The following is a 12007-nucleotide window of genomic DNA, read 5'->3' as shown; positions in this document are numbered from 1 at the left end:
TGTGTGTGTGTGTGTGTGTGTGTGTGTGTGTGTGTGTGTGTGTGTGTGTGTGTGTGTGAGATACTGAGCATCAGTGGGTCTGGTGGACACTGATACCTGTTTTCTGTTTGAGTGGACTGAGCATCGACAGTTGCTTCAGGCTTCTGACTTAATCATCATGTCAACTCTCACTGCATCTTATGCTGAGTGGCGCTGGCAGAATAATAATGATAATTTACTCATTTATATTTCACAAGTGGAAGAGCAACTATTGCAAAATTACCTCTTCCCTTCAAAAACCATTTTTAAATTAACGCTTATGTGAAGTCCACTGATTACTTAACAAAGACTGCAGCCATGCTAAGCTATGTACTATGAAGCTCTAGTTAGTACAGGGTGGGATCACAGACTAAAGATACTATTCATAATACGCCACCCACACAAATGGCAGTTTTATAATATTTGATCATTATGATAATTTCATAATCAAGTTTATGGATTTTATATTAATATACATTTAATTTTTATTTATTATTGATTTCGTTTAGTTCACTAGCTCCAAGTTTAGCTATCGCCTGTTAAAATTATTCTTCTAAACTGCTGTGCATTTACCATTTAAGCCCTCGGAGAATGATAAAGTAACAAGGATTCAAATCAAGTAAAACTGAAGATGTAGCCACCATAATGTCAAACTAAAGTAAAACTTTGGAGCCACAAGGGACCATAATTGGAAAGCAGGGTAGGCAGTGCTAGGAAGCATGGCTAAGCCCCAATCAAACAGGTATAGAGACTGGTCCCCTGGCAACAAGCATTTGCTAGGAAAGTGTATATTCTCTGATGCCAGCCACCAATTAAGTTAAAAATGGAATTAATTCATTTAGTGGTGGCTGAAGTTCACAAAGATTTTGGGTTGCCAGGGGGGTCCCCCACCAATCACTAGGCTTACGTGACTAGGGCTCTAGCAGCACTGGTTAGCACATTTCATCCATAAAATGTGTGGCTGTAACACACAAAGACCTGCTAATTACAGCTAAGTAACAGACTAATAAAAGACCACAATTTCACTCTGCAAAACTAAAGCAAAAACTTATTGGGCCACATTGTTTGTCATGTATTTTCTTTGAAAGTGCTCAAAAAAGCACCAACAACACAAACCTGGTGAAGAGGCTCAATTCAATGATTCAAATCAGACAAAGTCTAAATGGATGAGTTATTAAAAATACTGTTCAGTTCTCATGAAAGGCCAAATGCCACATGTTTTGTTTTTTTCCGTGTTTCTGGCTACTTTTCAGCTCATTTCACAATCAGCTCATAGTTCCTGTGTGCTACCCTTCATGTCATGTTTTTTTAAAATTTCATTTACTTGTTGGAGCTGGCTCATATCAGATGTTATTATACACTATATTGGCAAAAGTATTCCCGTATCAGCCTTCACATGCATTTGAACATGTGACATCCCATTCTTAATCCATAGGGTTTAATATAATGTTGGTCCACCCTCTGCTCCTATAACAGCTTCAGCTTATCTGGGAAGGCTTTCCTCAAGGTGATGAGTGTGTTTACGGGAATTTTTGACTATTCTTTCAGAAGCGCAGTTCAGACACTGTTGGATGAGAAGGCCTGGCTCAAAGCCTCCTCTCTAATTTATTCCAAAGGTGTTGTGTAGGGTTAAGGTCAGGACTCTGTTCAGGCCAGTCAAGTTCTTCTACACCAAACTCGCTCATCCATGTCTTTATGGAGCCTGCTTTGTGCACTGGTGTGCAGTCATATTAAGGGCTTCACTGAGACAAAAAAAATATCGGCCTAGAGTTTTTGGTCCAGGTGTCCCATCGTGATTGCACACATACAAACATGAAGTTGAGGACCACATGAAGTTTGGAGATCTGTAGTGATTGACTCTGCAGAAAGTTGGACATCTCTGTACTCTATATGTGCTGTATGATTTTATACTCACCACTTCATGGCTGAGTTGCTGTTATTCCATATTGCTTCCACTTTGTTATAACACCACTAACACTTGGCTGTGGAATATTTAGTAGCGAGTAAATTTCACAGCTGGACTTGATGCACATGTGGCATCCTATCATAGTACCACAGTGTACCCATTATTGACAAATGCAGAGGTAGTCTGTATGCCTGGGTGCTTCACTTTATACACATGTGGCCACGGAAGCGATTGGAACACCTGAGTTCAATTATTTGGATGGATGATTGAATACGTTTGGTAATATTGTGTATAAGAAAAATATTTAAATTAGTTTAGGTTGCAAGAAAATTTATGTTAAAGTAAGCGGTTGTTCAGCCTAGAAAACTGAAAGTCAATTTAAGTGTTTATGTTTACATGGATTCTGATCCAACACCACTGGGGTCACTTTTCAGTTCTCAGTTTTTGCAATCATAATCATCATAATCTCAAATAACTGTGCATTTGGGAAGATCGCAGAAACATTCATATTCATCCTTGAAATATATCAAACAGCTACTATAATAAAATATAAGTGTGAAGTAATGATTTCATTACAATATTGGTGCATGTGTAAAAGCAAGTTCTTCTAGCTATAACAGTATATGTTTATTTGAACTGCATCATCCAGACAAAATATAACATTAAAAAAATGTATCTGCATGTCTGTGAATGAATCTCAGAATTGTAAATAAAGATGTGAAGGTGCCAATCACAAATTTAGATCTGGACGTCCACTAAGGGAGTCCCTCCACCAAATTTCTTCAGGATAATAAACAAACAAGCAGGCACGGAGGGATAGAAACACCTCTCACATAATCGACAGACACTCCAGCCCCCTGTAAGAGCAGGACAGATGTTCCAGCAGTCCTCTTTAATTTTCTGTCATATCAAAGCTGCTGCACTTGACTTAGGCTCGTGCTTACAGCAGTGCTGTAACAGCAGGAATGCTGTGCTCCTGTGTGGTCTTACACGGTGTGATCTGCATGATTTAGGACCCTTACATTTTTAAAACAGCAGCAGCACATTTTCTGATAGTCAAACATGAAAAAACATGGAGCACCTCATGCCTTCAGCATGAGCGCATCACTGATTCTGCTTTTAATGTGTTTTCCACGCTGAATTAGAGCAAATATCATATAAAGACAGGGCGGCATGGAGAATACACGGGCTCTACATTTAAAGGGGCTTGAAAGCTAATTATAATTGCAAATTGGGAACTTGACTCCTGGCTCTCCTTTGACAGAGATCCAGCTTGAACTCATCATTAAATGTTGCATCCACTGATATTCCCCAGTCCTCAGACATTCATGGCCATATGTATGTTAAATATTTGTATCACATTAAATGCATCTCTAACTTTTGTTATCATTTTAAAAAGAAATCTCTTTATCAGTAGATAGCTTTGATATATAACGATGGATATAAAAGACACGTTATCACGTCTAAAACCGAAGCTAAAACCTGTTACTAATGGCAACACTTGAAGACGGAACGAAAAGTTGGACTTTAAAGACAGCGGGGAGGCACGGTAAAGGTACAAAGGAGATAACAGCCTTCATGGTGTCACAGCAGTTGTACACAAAAAAGTGACAGAAATAATGAGAGCATAAGAAGTTCAAACCATTTCCAAGTTTTTCAGCTCCACGTAGCAGACTAGTTACTTTATGAACTCAGATGCTGCTGGACAGTCGAAAGTATAGAGTCTGTTAACTGTCTCAGTGGAGAAGGAAAATCTTTGAGAAAATAGGAACAAGGATGTTCAGCCACACCCAGGTGTTGTCTTTAAACTGCATTTATGCTTATTTTGTTAGAAGACATAAGCTAGTGCCTTCACAAAATAGCTTAGCTATCTAACAGTTAACAGAAATGAGAGATAATTATATCACTGTTAGGGCTGCCACAAACGATTATTTTGATAGTCGACTAGTCACCGATTATTTTTGCGATTAGTCGACTAATCAGATCATGCATCCATTGGACGTAAAACGTACAGCTTATTGCACCAGCAGCATCTGCTCTTATATAACTATCATTAGCTTACAGCTTGAAGTGTTTAAGGTATGTGCTAACTAAAAATAAAGACAAGATGATAGTTTATTAAATTTTAATGAAGTTTGCAGATTGTTTCGGTGAAGTTTAATAAACTCCTTGCTATCTAAAATATAACAGGACACCGGAGTATATTCTCGAGCATCTCTCACTTCTGATAATCAGTTGTCTGCTTGACGTTTAGTCAGCTGTGTAAAAACTATAACTTTAATCTCAACCAAACCGATTTACTCAGGAACAAATAAAATACTAAAAAAAGCCAAATAATATCATTTTTAAGTTATCTCAGTGACTTATATATCATGTTTAACCTGAGTAGCGAAAGACGGCGGTGGGTTTGAAAACGATTTGCTGGGAGTCCGGTGTTCTCACGGCTCTAGTTAGCCTTGCCCCCGCCTAGCTAACGAGCTAGTGGGTAACAGACGTCTCCGAAAACGTCGGAGCGCCTTTGAAAATATGCGGTGTCTTGATAAACTGAGCAGATATTTGAGGTTTACACAGCTACATTCTCGCCTGAAAATATGTTAATATTAACACTAACTAGCTGCTGCCATTGTTGGAAACTGAGCTGGGTTGCGCTATGAATTCTGGGACAGAGCTTCTTCTTCTCCGGGGTTTAACGGCAGCTGGCATCCTTGCACATGCAGTGCTGCCATCTTCTGTTTCAGTCCGTTATTACACTCTTAAATACTACTACTTATTCCTGCGTCTTTTGTGATCTTACAAAGCTTCAAACGACACGTCGACTATTAAATCAGTCGTCGACGATTTTGATAGCCGACGTAATCGTGACTAGTCGACTAATCGTGGCAGCCCTAATCACTGTGGTAACAGGACTTCATCGTTCGTCATCATTTGCCTTTTATGGTTTGGCTGGATTGGAATTGGGAACCTAAAATCTCTTCAGCTGTTTCATAGAAGAATGCTGCATAAAAGACGGACATTACCAACAGTCAAAGATTAGTTTGTAGGTTCTCATTCTGAAGTCTTAGCTGGAGCATACTCACTGACTGACACATTTAGTTTTTGAAGAGCCACAAGGTAACATATTAGAAGGAAGTGCTAAATAATCAGCTTAAATGCAAGACTGAAATTTGCCATTACTGACGCACAATTAACCAAACATCGACGACAGTCAGATAACCAGGTTGGCACCCACCTGTCACTCCCATGTCCCAATAATGTCCTTTGGAACTCCAAGTCGGGGGTTCGACTCCCAACCAGAGCATCTGTATTCAGTAAGGGTCCCCCAGCTAGACCCACCCCATGCTAACCTTGGAGATGAGCAAGAAAGAGATAACTGAAGCCATACTGGCTTGGAAGTCACCCAGATTAACAAGGTCCACATCAGGTGATGAGGAACCAGCAACACTGATGAAAACTGGGCTACTGTAACAAGAAAGCATAAGTGGGCAAGGGATGAGAACCGGGCTTTTTTAATAATTCTAATAGAACTCTATTAGAATATGCCCCAAGGTTTCATTAGGTTTATTTTATAACCTATGGTCATTTCAATAAGGGGAGATCATTAGAAAGAATGAACATGATTTGTTGAAAATATGAACAGAATATAGATAGGCGTTTGGCCGTTAGACTCCAATGGCCTGTCTTGGCGGATCGGCGCTTGAGTGATGAGCGGTGGACATGGGGAGAAGGTCGGTTGCACAAAGGCGTCTGCAAAAGAGAAAGACAGATGCGCAGTGAGATTTAAATTACGCAGCATGAATCCTGATTGGCCTGGAGAATGCCGGGAGAAGGTGATCTGACCAGACCAGTGATAACACAAACAGCTTGACAGCGTGGGAAAGTGAGAGTGAAAAAGCTTAGATTTAGCCAGCAGCACCTAGGAGTGGACAGATGTGAGACCATCAATCTTCCTTATTGAATGCATAAGTTTCATTATGAGAGTCTGAAAAGAGGATTATCCAGGCTAAGCACACTAGCTCATAATTTGTCAGTCACAAAGTATGAGCCAATGAATGAGCGCCATTCTTCTCAAAATCCATTTCACTTCGCAGGTCAGGTCCGGGTTCAAAACATCAAGCCGGTGATGCTGAAACTGCTGAGCTCGAGGTTTCAAAATGCAACTTCGTAAGCCACGAGCCTCTGTATACCAGCTATGTTTGACATAAAGCGAACAAAGCACACTGTGACTACATTTATTTATGCAGACTACATATATGCAGCTGTTTTTGACATTGGAGTGTTTTGTTTCAACTAGCCTTTGGAACTGGCCTCAAGTGGCCATTAGAGGAACTGCAGTTTGCCACACTTGGAAGCTGGCTTTAGGATGTTTTGCAGTGTGTCTGGAGATCCCTTTTTAAAGAGGACCAGAAATGTATTTTATGCATTTCAATCATGCTAATAGTGTTAGTAAAAATAAATTTGCTTGAAGTAAAAAATAAAAGTGCCTACACAAAGCGACTTGGCATAGCCTTCCAGCTATGCAAAGTCACTACATAAGCCCCAGGGCTCACAACTCCCTGAGGCAGGCACAAATGCGATGGTGGTTTTATGCGATGCTTACCCACTTAGAATAAATAAAGCGGCTGAAGTGACATGCTTTGAGTTTGTGTAGCTATAGGTGTAACACGTTGCCTCTTTAAGGCAGAAAATCCAGAGAGAGAGAGAGAGAGATAGTGCAGGGTGGGGGCTGGAGAGAAGAGGAGAGAAAAGTGGGAGCCAATAAGAGGCAGTGGGAGCAGACACAGTGTTTGTGACACCTTGTGGTGGAGCGTGAGGGGGTGGCAGAGTTTGAGAGAGAGAGAGAGAGAGAGAGAGAAAGGAGGGGGGCACCACTGGATAGAGAAAGAGAGAGAGAGAGAGAGGGAGAGATCAAAGCGAAAGAAGAGACAGAGGAGGAGAAACGAGGATGAGAGATAGCAGCATTGCAGCGAGAGCGAGCGCGCGAGAGCCCTTCCTGCCTTTGCAACGAGTGTTTACTCCACTTTTCCTGAGAGCCGGTTATCTCCCCTCTGCGTGAGTCATGGAAGTGATTTACTGTAGGTGAGTGGAGCGGCGCGGCAGCAGAAATACACAGATCTGTGCGTGTGCGTGTGTGTGCGGACCGTGGGGAGGTAAGATCGCTCCGTATCTCCCTGGATGTTATTTTCACAGTTTGGTCCCTCCATCCTCTTTTTCTTTCCCATCTCGTCGTGAGAAGCCGTACAACCAACTTCTGCGGAGTTTGGGTCTTGTTCAAACAGCCGCTTCTCCTCCTTTCCCCACATTTGTCCTCTCAGGCGTAGGATACTTTGTGCTCGTGCAGGCTGTACACACACTGTGTAAAGTGTGAAAGGCACGCTGCAGTCTCTCTCTGACAGTCTGAGCAGCATTTAGTGCTTCTGTATTGACAGTCGGACTCAACGGGGCTGAGGGCTGGAAGAGGATGAGAGGGAGATGACTCAAATCTCTGCTTGAGGGACCTGGAGGGTAGCAGCATCAGCGATGATGATGTCGATCTGTAGAAGAGCAGAGATGGAGACAGAGAGAGAGAGAGGGAGGGAAAAAAAGAGATAATCTTGCACAAATAAGCTTTGGCTGCTTGTCAGATTTTTACACAGTATTTTTATGTCTGTGACAAAGCTGATGCCAAATGCGTGCATGTAGATCCTGTGTGATGGCTCCACAGCTGGATCTTCTCCCTGAGCATCTCTCTATGTCCCCACTAACTGAGGTGTGCAGCCTGTGGTTTTGTTGTTGTGTGTGTGTGTGTGTGTGTGTGTGTGTGTGTGTGTGTGTGTGTGTGTGTGTGTGTGTGTGTGTGTGTGTTTAAGGCAGGTGATCAGAGATTTCTGGCTCAGACATCCTGAGTGACAGCTGAGCTCTATCACAGCTTTCATCATGACTCAAGCTGGTAAACTGTAGCTCAGCTTGTGACACAACCCCCCCACCCCCCACCGTCATGAGGGAATAACCTGCCTTCATCTCATGGCTGGATTAGAGTGATTTACTGTCGCTCCCCGTTAGCCTGGATGTGTTAGTGTGGGGCCTGACCTATTATGGCACCTAATGGCCTCATATGTTATTTCCAAAAGGACATTGTCAAATGGTAAGCACTGTTGTCAGCCACATCCAGCTGGACTGACAACAGTTGTTATTAATGTTAGCTCTAGTTCTGACCCCTGTGAAAACTACTACTGGCAGATGTGCTGGACAAGAATTAATAGACCCTTTAAAATTAGAAATTACATTTAGTGCAGACTGGATTTACCATCAGCCAGGATTTCCTTCACTCTTGCTAAAGGACAACTCCAGAGGATATTTTTATATTTTCTGGCTGGCCCGCAAAGTAGTCCTCAACACAACTCTTGATTGAATGTACAAAATATTAGGGTCACTGCCCTCGCATTGATCTTCAGGCCCTCTCTCCACATCCCTGTTTTCTTGCAGCTTAAAAATCCTTTTTCATTGATTCGTCTCCTCCTTTCTACCTGCACTCCCTCTGTTGTGATTCATATAGATTTAATACAGGGAATCAATGAAGGAAATGGCTGGATTGACCTCATCTGTGTTGTTTGTGGAAAGACAAAGAGCTTCTGACACCTTTTTAGATTCAGTTTGTTACCCTGTGAGAACTGCCCGTGACTTTTAAACAAACACATTCGCCTTCTTTTAAATTCGAGACATCATATGAAAGATTCAGGGGTGCAGACAGGTGAAATAGCTCACGCTCATGGATCGATGAACAGGCAGGGAAAAAAGTGTAAATGAGAGAAGCAACAGAGCTAATAAACACGAATAGCAAGTTGTACCAAAGTTGGTATTACTTACAAATCAGTGTCAGTCTGCTACCATCATATCGAGCGAGCAGAGCTAAATTGGGCAAATAAAGTTTTTGAAGCATGCACCGAATTTCTTGAGAGCAAAACAGTTTTTTTGTTTGCTTGTTTTTTACAGTACAGTCCTTTCATGTTCACTCACATCACTCACTGCACTTTGAGAAATAGGAGTACATTAAAAGTGCACTGCTGTCCTTAAAAGTGCAGTTTAAACAGTAAATGGACAAGTACTTATAAAACACTTTTCTACTCTAACTCAGCACTCAAAGCACTTTTTACTCCAAGCCTCCTTTAACCGATCACACAAGCATTTTTTTCTCTATATTCAAGCACCTTCTCTAATATTCACACCGCAATAGATGAATTGCAACCTAATGATCTGCTGACATGGAGACTGTAGCTGGGCAGCGAATCGTCAACCGACTGGTAGACAATCGGTCGCTCTACCTCCTGAGCCATAGCTGCCCAGTCAACACCGAAGTAGCCTGCAGGGTTAATTAGTGGTATCCAAAGTAATTAGGCGTGCAATCTCAAGGGTAAAAAACCACAAACAATGGTATGCATGTTCCCAAGCAATAATAGGTGCATCATTGCACACTTTCATTTAGCTTTTATGATTAAATATAAATATAAAGGGCAGCACGGTGGTTAGCACTGTTGCCGCACAGCAAGAAGGTCCTGAGTTCAATTCCACCATCAGGCCGGGGTCTTTCTGTGTGGAGTTTGCATCTTCTCCCCGTGTTTGCGTGGGTTCTCTCCGGGTACTCCGGCTTCCTCCCACCGTCCAAAGACATGCAGTTTGTGGGGATAGGTTAATTGGATAATCCAAATTGCCACTAGGTGTGAATGTGCGAGTGAATGTGAGTGCGAATGGTTGTCTGTCCCTGTGTGTTGGCCCTGCGACAGACTGGCGACCTGTCCAAATTCAAATTCAAATTTTATTTGTCACACACACACAACCATACACAGTATGACATGGGGGTGAAATGCTTGTAGCTGTACAATGCCCGACCATTAAATGACAGAAGAAAAGTTTTACAATATTTACAATATTTACAATTTACTACAAAAATTTACAAATTAACTTAGGAATGGGTGGGTCCAGGGTGTACCCCGCCTCTCGCCCTATGACACCTGGGATAGGCTCCAGCGCCCCCCGCGACCCTGAAAAGGATAAGCGGAAGCTAATGGATGGATGGATTAAATATAAAGTTTGGTAAAATATTAATGTTGCTCTTAGATTTTAAGATTTTTACATTTTACCATACAATAGTAGAGAGAAAACTCCAACAATGAGGTGACTCCATAAGTCAAGCACTTGGCAACAGTGGGAAGAAAAACTCCCTTTTAACAGGAAGAAACCTCCAATAGAACCAGGTTCAGGGAGGGGCGGCCATCTACCGTGATGACCAGTTGGGCTGATGAGAGGGAGACGGGACAAAAGACAAGCTGTGGAAGTGAGCCAGAGATTAAATATTAACTAATTACTAAATGCAAAGTAGTAAGTTAAATTTAAAAAAATAATTCAAGTCTCATATTGTGTTTCACTTCTATATTGGTGGCAGACTTTTAGCACTTTTGCCTCACAGCATGAAGGTTCTAGTTTCAGTGGGATCATTTCTCCCTAGGCCTGTTTGGTTTTATGCTATATGAACTGCAGTGCATTTCCGAGGCTATGAATTTATAATTATAAAAATATTGATTGATTATTACCTCAGGATGCAGTATTTTAATTTTTTTGTAAAAGATGCATTTTTGTACTCTTACATTACATTTTAAAATGCTCCTTCAAAGCTGTTCTCTATTGGGCCAGAGATGTTTTCTGTCAATTATCTTATAGGATAGCACCCCAATGACAAGCTTTTGTACCTCTAATAGGACAATAAAGGAGCATTTTTAACACTCTCGTGACGCAACTTGTCTTCTGGTTACAAAATATGAAATGTCCACTCAAGATTTTTTTTATATCTATGAATGTTCCTCAGTGCATTTTAAAATCTCAATTGTCACGTTGCACCTCTGTCTTTGAGAAATATTGTTAGTTAGTAAGAAAGCAGAAGTCTGATGGGAGCAATTCGACTTTTGCCAGTTCATAATAAATATTCACTTTCTTTGTCACTGAAACACAGTTAAGTGTTTATGCTTGCTCAAAAGCAGCACTAGGAGAGCCTTGCTGGTTGAAAAGTTTCACATTTGTTACCGACAGGAGGTGCTGGGTGTGGTAACACTTGTTATGCGCAGCTAAAATGTCTTGGTGCTACATCACTGCAGCTGGTGTGAGAGTGGAAGTCAGCAAAAAACAAAGAAAATCTTGGTTGACTGAAATTGTAGCTTCTCTTCGATTTATTTATGTTGGATGGGTTTGTGGTTGTCATTAGATTAATTAAATCTCCTTCAATACACTGAGTGCATACTCAAGGCTTATTCACCAAAATTAATTAGAGATAAAAGTAAAAAACTAGCATTTTAAGTGATATTACACCTTGTTATGATTACAGATTTGTACACCTGCCTATACACTGCTTAGTCAAATCCAGGTGTTTTTTTGTAATGTAATCTTTTACATTACATTATTATGCTGAAGAAAAACAAGCCTTTCTGAGTAATAAATCCCACACATGATATACTTCTTTATATATCTGATGAAAGAGGAGGCTTCTCTTGTAGCATGGTATGCGTGTTGCTGCTGCTGGCAGGTACTGGGAAGCTGCTACAAACCTATAAATAAATCACACATATTGAAATATGTCAATTCTGCTGTGTTTACACTCAAAGCCTTGGATGGTAAATGTAAGATGTGTTGAAACATCGGTACAGAGACAAGTTAGCTTTCTCTTTTTAGAAGATATGGTGTGTGGCTTGCTGAGTTTGTGATATATAAAATGAGATTCAACTCGACTTTTTCTTTTTAATGGGGTCCGTCAGTTTGGAGATAAGTAAACTTTCTGCAAATTTTGGTTAGACATGCAATGTTCATTAGGTTATCATGGACTGAGGAAGAAGGACCCAAATACATACCAAAACAAGTAAAACTGTGAAAACTGACTTTAAAAAGTCCATGAGGTACAAAAATCCAAATAGTCCCCCCCCAAAACAACTGGTGCTCTAAAAAAGAACTCAAGGACAGGCTGGGCTAATAGGGAATGAGCTGGGAAACTAAACACAGCTAAATCACATAAAGTAATGAACAATAGTTGAACTACAAAACATAATCCAATGACATGACAGAGAA

At 41.0% G+C, this 12007-nt stretch overlaps 1 protein-coding gene across 2 annotated transcripts in view; it reads left to right on the top strand.

Annotated features, from left to right (window-relative positions):
- Positions 1–12007, top strand: part of LOC102198332 (alpha-1,3-mannosyl-glycoprotein 4-beta-N-acetylglucosaminyltransferase C-like) — a 95276-nt gene that overhangs the window by 3671 nt on the left and 79598 nt on the right. Inside the window, exon 1 of one of the 2 annotated variants that reach the window (XM_005731529.1) lies at positions 6866–7000. The exons of the other annotated variant lie outside the window; for it this stretch is intronic. The gene's annotated coding sequence lies outside the window, so the exon portion shown is untranslated. Of the gene's footprint in view, positions 1–6865; positions 7001–12007 lie in introns of those variants that run through there. 2 annotated transcript variants of the gene reach the window in all.

This window comes from Pundamilia nyererei, unplaced genomic scaffold (assembly GCF_000239375.1).
Source record: "Pundamilia nyererei isolate P.nyererei 1_Seehausen unplaced genomic scaffold, PunNye1.0 scaffold00043, whole genome shotgun sequence".
In the NCBI taxonomy this organism is placed as follows: domain Eukaryota; kingdom Metazoa; phylum Chordata; class Actinopteri; order Cichliformes; family Cichlidae; genus Pundamilia; species Pundamilia nyererei.
The sequence above is the reverse complement of the archived record's forward strand: the minus strand, read 5'-3'. Positions and strand labels throughout refer to the sequence as shown.